Source organism: Malaya genurostris, unplaced genomic scaffold (genome assembly GCF_030247185.1).
Source record: "Malaya genurostris strain Urasoe2022 unplaced genomic scaffold, Malgen_1.1 HiC_scaffold_4, whole genome shotgun sequence".
Taxonomy (NCBI): domain Eukaryota; kingdom Metazoa; phylum Arthropoda; class Insecta; order Diptera; family Culicidae; genus Malaya; species Malaya genurostris.
Window position 1 is genome coordinate 137934 of NW_026682670.1, and position 13574 is coordinate 151507.

The window sequence follows — 13574 nt, forward strand, 5'->3', positions numbered from 1 at the left end:
AATGTTCAATGCGATCTCAGTCCGAAAACGATATTCTCACACGGTCGTAATCATCACGGGCAAAGTCTAACTTCCCAAATTAACCCATCTGCAGAAAACTTGAGAGTGGTTCCGGTAGGTTTCAGGGCCAACCTCCCCAGTATAAACAAAATACAACAAAAAAACTACAAACGAGACGGAACTCTGGACTTGAAAAGCTTCATCAATCTGAAAATTGGAGAACTACATCAAATCACAAAAAAAGGTTTTTACAAAATCACAAATCCAACATTTATTGGCCTTTATCGGTTTTCCCGATCATGTTCTCTGTTCACTCTACGCTAGCTAGCAATGTTCATTCTTTCTCCTTTCCCTCATCTATCCTAACTGGCGATTTTTTTTTTATTGTCTGCGGTGCGTGCTTTCGGTGTTCATTGTGCACCTCACTTGCCTCTTATCTCATTGTGCAAAATCACTTGGCAATTTCTTTAATTATTATATATATATCGATATGCAAATTCGACGGTAGGGTAAGGCCGTCAATAGTGACCCCATGCGCATGGACTTCACAACAAATATATATTGTACTCACGACCTAGGATTTACGTGTTGGCGGGGGACGGCGATTCCTACTGGTGCTACTGATGATGACGATGATGATGCTAACGATGCGACGCGATGCTGCGACGAGTGCGTTTCCCTCGATCGAGCTGAACGGGCGACGCTGGTCTCCCCCGCCGATTTGTGGACTTACGACGACGGGATACTGCCGTCGAGTTTTCCGATCGTCACCAGAAAACTTAACAGCGTTGATGATGGTTGTCTACTAACCCTGCCAAGGCGCAAGATTGACGGATGCTGCCTTCTTCCGGCCCAGTGTATCGCCGGGACCAAACCTTGAGACAGATCGTGGGGTCAAGAGCGGTCTCTAATGTACGGGTGTGATGTGTCGGGTACTTCGACGGTAGCCACAAACCTGTGAAAGAAATTGCCATTGCACAGAAAACGCATAAGCACGTGCACCTTGGTAGTGTCACAATTTACAAGTTTACCTTGATATCTGGGTTTCTACACACACGCGAACCGCCAAATTAAACGATTGGGAATCTAACTGCGTTTCTATTCTATTTGAGAAAGGAACAAATTTACATTTTGATGAAGAATTTCAAGTTACATTTAAAATTTACCGAACTTAACACAACACGGCGCGAACTGAAATCGAACCACTCTTGCCTCTTTCACTGATAAGTTCAAAGTGGTTTATTGGGCTTTGAGAATCCTCAGAATAACCGCGGTTTGTACATCTTCGTTAGCGGATCTGACGCATTTTCCACGAAGTGGATAATAGCGATAGTTCCGAATTCGCATTGATCAACCCGAACTTCCCCAGTCGCATGATCGCATCTCGTTTCTGCGAACGACCCCAATCAAACCAACCACCGCCAGACCGAAACAGAGCATTCTCCCGAAAGATTAACGCGGTCATGAACTTTGTAAAGGTCGATGGCCTCTTTCGGTAACCCAAACAAACACCCCATCGGCTGCGACGCCAGGCAAAGCAGAAAGCAATTGGCGCGTACTAAGAACGGCGGGAAATCAGCTGCTGTGTCTTAGGGCAAATCTCTTACTTAGAGCTTTTTCATCATAACGGGATGATTCGATTTTGTGAACCTCTTTTAATATCGTTTCGTATATTTATTATATTAAATTTTAATACAAGAATCTATAAACATTATTATTAAAGATCATTCACCTACTAACTATTATTTACAAAAAATATCTATTCTAATTCTGTACTCGTTACAGGTGCCTGCATTTCCCTGCATTATGAATTTACAACTGGCTAAAAGAAAAAGATGTTTACTAACAAAATCAGTTATAGTTTGTGAAGTAGTGCATATATTATATCACAGTATATAATATACTTTATAATAATTTTGTTATGTTACTATAGAGGCCGCTATAGTCCGATGCTTCTTTGTACATAAATTTTGCTTCCCATTAGATTTCACATTTAATTTCACTTAGTAGATTGAAAGTAACCATGATAGGGGCGTCTTTTGGACTTAATAATCACTTATCACCAGAAATTGATTAAATTATTCGCACTTAATCGATAAAAATGATTGGTTTTGCGAAGATTGTAAACTAATCAAAAGATCTGCGTGAAGCTCGATAAGAGCCATCTATTTGCGAATAGCTGCCCTCAGTTGGATAACACTCACCACGGCTATCTGGTGGTGAATTTTTGGCAGATTGATTTGTAGAGCGCGACTGCTGCCATCTATTACTGAAAGAGCTTTCATTAAACAGCTGAACTGCCATCTGGTGAAATATATGATAAACATTATCCATCGATAGAACCAAAATGTCACATTCGAACTATATATATATATGAAAAGTTGCTGTTCAATTGTAGATGATTAATACGCAAGCTTGCCGTAAGATCGTCGTTCACTGATGCGTCGCATCCCTAGTGCTTCCTACCACCTGGCGCCGATGGCACGGTTCCAATAGGCCCGCATAGAGTGGTAGTCACGTATGTTGGATCGATAGCGAATTCGGTAATCCGATGGGTGAACATGTAGGCGTTATGGCTCGTGTGTTACTACAACAGTCTATTTAAAAAAATACCAACTGTCAAAAAAGTTGGTAAAATATTTTTTTAAATTTTTTTTTGAGAGTTTTTGGAACATTTTTTAGCAGTTTTAAACAATTTTTAGAGGAGATTTCGAGAAATTCTAGGGAAATTGATTCATAATGAAAAGGTATTTCGGATGAAACAATAAATACAATCGTAGAAAGCTACTACCATTAATGAATCTATCTACAAGGTGAGATGAAAAAACTGCAACAAAGTAAAACGCCATAATTTTTTCATTTTTTTTTTAAATTTTATTGAATGAAAGCAAAAAATGTCGGAAATAACATCAAATTTGAGAATCGGTTTAGATTTGTTCGAATTGGCCACCTTTGGCACGAACTATGGCCTTCAAACGGCCAATGAAACCATCACACGCTGCCCGAAAGTGGCTCTGCGGTATTTTGTCCCATTCTCGGCGAAGCGCTTGCTTGAGATGATCGACACTTTGGTATTTTTTAGTGCCAACCTTGCTTTCCAAAATACCCCAGGCACAATAGTCCAACGGATTGGCATCCGGAGATTTTGGTGGCCATTGTGCGGTGGAAATGAAGCGAGGAACCTCATTTCTTAACCATTCTTGGGTGGCGCGTGCTGAGTGCGATGGTGCTGAGTCCTGTTGGAATGTCCAAGGTCTGCGGCCGAAATGTTTGCGTGCCCAGGGCTTCAGAACTCCCTCCAAAATATTTTCGCGATAGATTTGCGCATTTATTTTGACCCCACGGTCGATGAATACGAGCGGCGAGCGACCATCGGCTGTTATGGCGGCCCACACCATCACCATGGCCGGCTTTTGAGTTCTGGTGGCCAACCGAAGTTGCAAATTTTCAGCTGACCTCTCTGGCAAGTAAACACGATCATTTTGTTTGTTTACAAACTGCTGGATAACGAATGGTTTCTCATCGGAGAAAACCAAATTCGGCAGTTCACCACTTTCGGCCAAGCGAAGCAACTCTTTAGCTTTTTCGAGTCTAACTTTTTTTTGCGCATCAGTAAGATCTTGCACTTTTTGGAACTTCAATGGCTTTAGTCCAAGCTCATTTTTCAATATTTGCCGAATGGCATATTGCGATATGTTCAGCTCACGAGCCATTTTTCGGCCACTGCGACGCGGATTTCGTTCAATTCGCTTCTTCACTTTTCGAACCATTTCTGCCGATGTTGCTGTTTTTTTTCGTCCACTTCCTTGACGTCGGGCTACGCTACCAGTATCACGGTAACGAGCGATGGTACGAGACACAAAAGATTTATTCACTTTTAAATGCTGGAGGGCTCTAACGATAGCCACTTGTGGTTTTCCAGCCAAATGCAAAGCAATCACACTATCACACTTGAATTCCATCACAAATAACTTTTTTTCTGAAAAATTCCCACCAAAATGCTTTTGTGCGCTTGTAAATAATATAATGAGCTGTCACTAGAATAAATCTGACAGCTGTGGGACGAGCGGTTTAGAAATGACAGCAGTCTGAAGTTGGTTGCAGTTTTTTCATCTCACCTTGTATCTAATCTAAATATATAAAAATGCAGAGATCATTCTTTGTAATCGCATCACGTAAGAACGGATGGATGGAAGAAAAATTTTCCGGAAAAGTGGGAAGACCCATAAGTTGTTTTGTATGGACAATAGAATTTTCCGTTGAAATAGTCGTCATTGATTGCTAGATCTACGATTGATGTTGGCGCGCAAGAGTTGCATAAGTGTTTGGTCGTCGAAGAAAAGAATACTAGATCGTTGAAAAAATTGTTTGGCGGGCAAAGTTTAGTAGTGGAGATTTCCCGTGCATCATTCAGAGCCACGTGCTTAATTGGGTATTAAAACGTGACAAATGACTCCATGACGGAATGCATATGACTGTTTTCTAGAAAACCGCTGTAGGCAGCAGAAAAAGTTCTGATATCATTTACCTGTTGATGAATTGTGATTAATGATAAATATTGGCCATCCCGGCCTAACAAATCAGTAATTTTTTTTATAAATCAATGCAAAGTTTGTGCTGTAGAAGCGTCAAGCTAAGAGTTTTTCCGTGCAGTTTGTTTTCTAATGATTTAGATTATACTAAGCCTCTCCAAGCAACCAAAGGTCCACAGTACCTGAAATATATTCACTTTATTAGAGCTCTAAAGTTTGCGTGGCGCTTTTTGGCAACTTAAACATACAGAACAAGTTCTGAGAAAACTTTCCCGCTGCCTTAAAGCTGTGCAAGGAACTGCTCTCTGTCCAGTGAATTGACTTAAAGGATGAGATGACAATCTATGCATTTGCTAATTTTTTGCTTAACAGAAGTGTTTCACATTTTCACATTAATTTTTGGTGATTTTTTTTTGGGCTAAAGCGTATTGAATTCTATTGATTGTAGGTTAAGTAATCAGAAAAATAAGGAAAAAGAGTCGGAGGAAAGAATACTAGATCGTTGAAAAAATTGTTTGGAGCGCAACGAGATGCTTTGTGTGGTCAATCTAAAGATTTTCCTTGCATTTCTCTTTCTAATGATTTAGATTAGACTATGCGTGGCTATCAGATATCAATGATTACCATAATGAATTGGGACTGTCATTTCATGTTGCATATTCTATGAAAAATGTTCAGACTGGTAAGATCAATATCAAATTAAAATTTAAGCGTCGTCTCCAAGCAATCAGAAGTTCCACGATACCTGAAAATATCCACTTTATTAGAGCTCTAAAGTACGCATGGTACTTTTTGATAATTTGAACGTACAGAACAGATTCTGAGAAAAATTTCTCGCTGCTTAAAAGCTGTACACACCAAATTATTTTTACGGATGTCGGTACAGTTTTACTGACTTTCAAACAGCTGTACATTCGGTAATCCGTTCAGTAAAAGTTTTATTTGCTGAAAGATCGGTACAGTTCCACTGAACTTCGATCTGTCATAATTCTAATGACTTCTCCATTATTCAATACCGACGTTCGGCGAAATTCACAAAATAATCCTAAAAATATGTAAACGTCTTGACCCGTAAAGTATTACAATTTTTTGGTAAAAGGAAGGAGCATTTTTGTTTTCAAAACATATTTTCATCCGATTAATTTATTAATTTGCGTGTGATGAATGAATTTAATTACATTTGCTCATCAGAAATAATATATTCAAATAAAATGATCAAATATCTTTCGGATGCAATTCAGTAGAATATGGGATCACCCTTCATATTTTTAGAGTGCAGAAATAATAAGTTGTAGAAGGCTTTTTGAATATATTCACAAAATGAAAAATTACCGCTAGGAATCAGTATTATCTATTTTTCGCAAGCAATCAATTCGCACCACTATTTTTTCTTTACAAATCTAGAAATTTTCACACCTTTACGTCCGAAAATGTTATGTTATTTGACAGATCTTTATTTCTGCTGATAGTGTGTACATATAGTGATGATTACTGAAATTCTTCATTATTTTTTATTAATTTTCCGGATATTGGTAAAACAACTTTCACTGCAGTTCGTCAAGAGAAATGACATTTCAGAGTTCACAGACCATGTCAGGCAAATAATAAATAATCGTAACTTTTACATAGGATTTTCCGATATTCAGTATAGTTCCGTAGATAGATGACCGTAAGTTGGATAAATTTTACGTATCTTTCAGTAAAAATAATATTTTACAGTAATCGTTGCCGGAAAAATTATTACCGAACACAAAAATAGAAATTTTTTGTGTATAAGAAATTGCTTTGAAGTTTGTTCTGTCGGGTATTCACACATTCACGTATGAGTAATTCCTTAAAACGGACTGTTCAGAATAGAAATCAGTGCATTTGTTCAATTTTAGCTTACATTAGCTGGTATTACATATTTTCACATTGATCTTTCGTGATATTTCTTCTTTTTGAGCTAAAGCGAGTGTGTGTCGAATTCCGATCCGTTGATTGTAAGTTAAGTAATCAGAAAAATAATGGAGCGAAACGTTGACCACTTAGTCTTTTGACAAGTTGTAATAGCAATTCTATGAGCAACATGTTTGAGAATTCCGATTTCCATTGTTCATTACTTTCTTGGAGGAAAATAGGACCATTCCACCACAATGAAATAGCAATGGGAAATCTTTTTTGTTTACACACCTCGCGATCATCTGATCAGCTGGGTTTTTTTTTTTGAACTGACATGATGCCGCCATTCTAGTATAGATGATCTTTGTTGAATAATAGTAACTCGATTAGCAATGGGGATGTAGGCTATTTGTTAGCGGGTTTACTGATAAAATTCAAGGTTAGCATTGAATCTGCCCAATAGTTCTACTGATTCTTCTTCTCGAATGTACATAACGAGGAACTGGGATGATTTGGGACAGTCCAACTATTTGTTGATTATACCATTCCCACTGCAGTCTTCCAGTCAGTTCTTTGGGTATTGCAGAATCCCAGTCTAATTTAGCTTTTCAAAAATATTTTGCATGAGTATTTTTCCGTGATCAATCACAGGGCTTAATATTCCCAGAGTATCGAATATTTTCTGGATTTCAGACAGTTTTTTTTTTTGTCGTTTTTTGTTTATATTCCGTTTCGCTGCTGAAACCTAAACTGTCGGTTTTAGAATTCCAATTTAATTCCAAAATTTTAATTGATTTTCCTGGTTCATTTGCAATGTAACCTGAATTGGATTTCCATTTGTGAAATTCAAATCCAGCGTTTTGCATTGTTTCTGCATTAACTGCTGTTTTATTGTTATCCAGCGCTAATTTGTTTCAAATTATTTATAAATCTTAGGCAATAAGCAACGATTCTTTGTAATTTTGTGTAACTTGTAACTATTTTTCAAGAATTTCCCATTGTGTGTTTTCATTTTTGCCTTTCTCATATAGAAAGGTTATGCAATCACTTGAAAAACCGACTAGTGAAAATTTGTAGTTTTGCTTTGTAGTTTTGCTCAAAATTGCTACAGTGCTGCTCTAATAGTGTAACAGTCTTCTGTGCAATTTGTGAAAAGAAGGTCTAAATATGCGTTTCGTTGATTTTTTTTTGCGGAGTTTACTTGATGTAGGCCAAAATTAGAAATTTTGTCGAAAAAGTAGTGCAATGTTTCGCGCTTTCTCCTACTGTGGACTGTAGGTGTAAGATTGATTCATTTTTTCAATGTCAGAAATGAAGTCCGCATTACATGTTGTTGATCGAAGTCACCAAAAATATGAAGCTTTACTTCAGAGGTTCCATATTCGAAGTAATTTACGACAACTAGAACTAGAAAGTTATGACAAATTGCGTTTGCCCGAAATAAAAAAAGGCAGGTAGGTCAGGCAGATTAATCACAGATGTTTCACAGATTTTGAATTTTCTGCACAGATTTCTGAAAATGACACAGATTTTCACAGATTTCTGAAAATGATAACACAGATTCGGATGAATAAATGACCGATTTTCACACACAGATTTTGTTTGGACAGAAGATCATCGAGCGAGCACAGTTTAGCCAAAGCCAAAGGGTAGGGGAAAGTCTTATAAAGCCTGCTCCTGCTAGCCAAAATGCCCTCCTTCCTTTCTTAAAAGCATTTAAGACTTTTCTAAACCAAAAATTTATCACTAACACTAACACTTTTCGTAGGATCTTTCTGCTATGAAAGTTTGGTATTTGTCGTTTGCTAGAAAGTATGAAAAAACTGAAAATTCCATTTGGCAGCTTTTCGATGTAAGATTTTGCTTCGACTAAATAAGCGTTTTATCCGCCATTTCTTTGACATTCTGATTATCTCAAAACAGTTGGACTTTATGGACATTTCAAGAAGCATAATGCATCTCATTGTTGTGGGGTAAAATGTCTTTCGTTGTGTGTGTGTGTCATGCCATTGACATATTGTTGTGAGACATATTTTACGGCTGCTGGAGCATGGCAATGTCTGAGGCAAGCGAAAAAAAAAAAAACTAAGAATGTGGTCATTTTGAAAAATGTGTTTATATCAATCTGAGAATTCTCATCTTTTCTATTTGAGTCATTGAAAATGTTATGTTCCTTAGCCGCCGCATTGCAATGAAATACTCACATTCTCGAGTAAAATATATTAATACACTTGGAAATATCTTAATAATTTCTTAAGCGGGGCATATTATAACACTTCACTCACCTTCATACCTAGAGCGGTTGAAGAAAAAAGGTACCGAAAACAAAGGCGGAGCGTGTTTTTTGCTCACTAAATTGAATTCGATCTGCCTATACTGCCTGCACGGAGAAAAAACTATGGTACTATCAACCATATTGAAGATTACTTCAACCGAATTTCTACATTAAAATTTGCACAAACATGTTTTTGATGGCAGATTAGTGCAATGAATTTAAGCTTCAAATATAACAACATTTAATTTTTTATCAGAAAATGGCAACATGATCCAACTTTGGATTACAAAATAGATTTTCACCTTTAATAGAACAATTAAATCTAAATTTTCATGACTATACAATTGTAATAATAATCCTAATTACCTCATTAATTACTTATATTATAATTATGTTATTTTTTAATAAATTTACTAATCGATTTTTATTACATGGACAATCAATTGAAATTATTTGAAAATTTTTACCTGCGATTATTTTAATTACATTTACATATAATTACTTTAAAAGCTATTGGTCATCAATGATATTGAAGATATGAATATTCAAATTTTAATAATTTAGAATTTGATTTAAATATAATTCCCTCAAACGAATTAAATACTAATGGATTTCGACTTTTAGATGTTGATAATCGAATTATTTTACCATTCAATAATCACCAATTAGAACTTTAGTAACAGCTACTGATGTTCTTCATTCATGAACCATTCCTAGATTAGGAGTAAAAATTGATGCTACTCCTGGATGATTAAATCAAACTAATTTTTTTTATAAATCAACCAGGTCTATTTTTGGTCAATGTTCAGAAATTTGCGGAGCTAACCATAGATTTATACTTATTGTAGTTGAAAGTATTCCTATATTTTTTTTGCCTTTGGCGACTTCCGGTTCAACAATATTCGTTACAAACCATCACAATATTGGTATGTTTTTCGAACGGGTTTGATGAGTAGATGTCAGAAAACGATGTTTGAAGTTGATTCAATATCCAAGATGGCGACTTCCGGTTTGTTGATATTCCTTGAAAACCCATACAATATGGACGATATTTTCGGAACGGAATTGATGAGTAGACGGGTCAGACCGGACGATGTTTGAGGTAGTTTTGAAATCCAAATTGCTGCGTCAATTGTTTAAAATTGCAAGTTCAGTTATTTATTTGAGTCCAAACGCGTCTTCAATTGGCCCAAACGCGATTCGAAATATATATCAACCCAGAGTGTTCCGAAATTTCAAATTATTTGCATTTGAGTAACTATGAACAGTTTCGTCCAATGTACTCGAACCATCCCGTTTGACTTCTTTTTGTTTTAAAATTACATTGTAGAGTAGATTTTAGGGCGGTATTGGAACAACGTATTTTCAACGCTTTTTAGAACAGTTTTTAGGTTTCTATTGCTGTGTGAATGGGCTAAATTTTAATCATTTAGAATCATGATTCATATATAATTCCCACAAACGAATTATATACTAATGGATTTCGACTTCCGAGATGTGGATAATAGAATTATTTTACTATTTTATAATCAAACTAGCCCGTCCCGTCGAACTTCGTCTCGACCAAAATAGTTTTCTTGAAATCTCTGTGAACTTTCACTGAAATTAATGTCGTAACTTTGTTTATCTTCTCTTCTGTTGAATACGAAGCCATTCAACAGAAGCCATACAGGATCGGAATAATGGTTTCTCTTATTCAATATGAGTTTTTTTCGAACAGATTTGACAAGTGGACAAGTTCAGAAAACGATGTTTCGAGCCGTTTCTAAATCCAAGATGGCGACTTCCAATATGAGTATTTTTCGAACGGATTTGATGTGTGGATGACTGATTCTGAACGACGTTCGAAGCCGTTTCCGTTAATCCAAGATCCAAGACTTCCGGCTTTCATCGATATTCGTGATAAACCATCATAATATGAGTTTTGTCGTGAATACGACTTACTTACGACTTTCAGAAAGTTGATATGATTTTTGATAACGAAGTGCCGAATTCTGGGAAGCCTTTCTGTTTTTGCTAATGTTTATATAAAAGGATTCCCTAATTAAAATAATTCTTTTTTTTTTATATGAAGGGCAAAAAAGTGATTGAAAACCGTTCAATTTGACCGTATTGGAGTCAAAATCCTGGATCCAATGGATCGACTCGGTCTGTGCCAAAAGGAAGAGAAGGAGTCAAAATTGAACTTATAAAGCCTGCTCCTGCTAGCCAAAATGCCCTCCTTCCTTTCTTAAAAGCATTTAAGACTTTTCTAAACCAAAAATTTATCACTAACACTAACACTTTTCGTAGGATCTTTCTGCTATGAAAGTTTGGTATTTGTCGTTTGCTAGAAAGTATGAAAAAACTGAAAATTCCATTTGGCAGCTTTTCGATGTAAGATTTTGCTTCGACTAAATAAGCGTTTTATCCGCCATTTCTTTGACATTCTGATTATCTCAAAACAGTTGGACTTTATGGACATTTCAAGAAGCATAATGCATCTCATTGTTGTGGGGTAAAATGTCTTTCGTTGTGTGTGTGTGTCATGCCATTGACATATTGTTGTGAGACATATTTTACGGCTGCTGGAGCATGGCAATGTCTGAGGCAAGCGAAAAAAAAAAACTAAGAATGTGGTCATTTTGAAAAATGTGTTTATATCAATCTGAGAATTCTCATCTTTTCTATTTGAGTCATTGAAAATGTTATGTTCCTTAGCCGCCGCATTGCAATGAAATACTCACATTCTCGAGTAAAATATATTAATACACTTGGAAATATCTTAATAATTTCTTAAGCGGGCCATATTATAACACTTCACTCACCTTCATACCTAGAGCGGTTGAAGAAAAAAGGTACCGAAAACAAAGGCGGAGCGTGTTTTTTGCTCACTAAATTGAATTCGATCTGCCTATACTGCCTGCACGGAGAAAAAACTATGGTACTATCAACCATATTGAAGATTACTTCAACCGAATTTCTACATTAAAATTTGCACAAACATGTTTTTGATGGCAGATTAGTGCAATGAATTTAAGCTTCAAATATAACAACATTTAATTTTTTATCAGAAAATGGCAACATGATCCAACTTTGGATTACAAAATAGATTTTCACCTTTAATAGAACAATTAAATCTAAATTTTCATGACTATACAATTGTAATAATAATCCTTATTACCTCATTAATTACTTATATTATAATTATGTTATTTTTTAATAAATTTACTAATCGATTTTTATTACATGGACAATCAATTGAAATTATTTGAAAATTTTTACCTGCGATTATTTTAATTACATTTACATATAATTACTTTAAAAGCTATTGGTCATCAATGATATTGAAGATATGAATATTCAAATTTTAATAATTTAGAATTTGATTCAAATATAATTCCCTCAAACGAATTAAATACTAATGGATTTCGACTTTTAGATGTTGATAATCGAATTATTTTACCATTCAATAATCACCAATTAGAACTTTAGTAACAGCTACTGATGTTCTTCATTCATGAACCATTCCTAGATTAGGAGTAAAAATTGATGCTACTCCTGGATGATTAAATCAAACTAATTTTTTTAATAAATCAACCAGGTCTATTTTTGGTCAATGTTCAGAAATTTGCGGAGCTAACCATAGATTTATACTTATTGTAGTTGAAAGTATTCCTATATTTTTTTTTGCCTTTGGCGACTTCCGGTTCAACAATATTCGTTACAAACCATCACAATATTGGTATGTTTTTCGAACGGGTTTGATGAGTAGATGTCAGAAAACGATGTTTGAAGTTGATTCAATATCCAAGATGGCGACTTCCGGTTTGTTGATATTCCTTGAAAACCCATACAATATGGACGATATTTTCGGAACGGAATTGATGAGTAGACGGGTCAGACCGGACGATGTTTGAGGTAGTTTTGAAATCCAAATTGCTGCGTCAATTGTTTAAAATTGCAAGTTCAGTTATTTATTTGAGTCCAAACGCGTCTTCAATTGGCCCAAACGCGATTCGAAATATATATCAACCCAGAGTGTTCCGAAATTTCAAATTATTTGCATTTGAGTAACTATGAACAGTTTCGTCCAATGTACTCGAACCATCCCGTTTGACTTCTTTTTGTTTTAAAATTACATTGTAGAGTAGATTTTAGGGCGGTATTGGAACAACGTATTTTCAACGCTTTTTAGAACAGTTTTTAGGTTTCTATTGCTGTGTGAATGGGCTAAATTTTAATCATTTAGAATCATGATTCATATATAATTCCCACAAACGAATTATATACTAATGGATTTCGACTTCCGAGATGTGGATAATAGAATTATTTTACTATTTTATAATCAAATTAGCCCGTCCCGTCGAACTTCGTCTCGACCAAAATAGTTTTCTTGAAATCTCTGTGAACTTTCACTGAAATGGTCGTAACTTTGTTTATCTTCTCTTCTGTTGAATACGAAGCCATTCAACACAAGCCATACAGGATCGGAATAATGGTTTCTCTTATTCAATATGAGTTTTTTTCGAACAGATTTGACAAGTGGACAAGTTCAGAAAACGATGTTTCGAGCCGTTTCTAAATCCAAGATGGCGACTTCCAATATGAGTATTTTTCGAACGGATTTGATGTGTGGATGACTGATTCTGAACGACGTTCGAAGCCGTTTCCGTTAATTTCAAGATCCAAGACTTCCGGCTTTCATCGATATTCGTGATAAACCATCATAATATGAGTTTTGTCGTGAATACGACTTACTTACGACTTTCAGAAAGTTGATATGATTTTTGATAACGAAGTGCCGAATTCTGGGAAGCCTTTCTGTTTTTGCTAATGTTTATATAAAAGGATTCCCTAATTAAAATAATTCTTTTTTTTTTATATGAAGGGCAAAAAAGTGATTG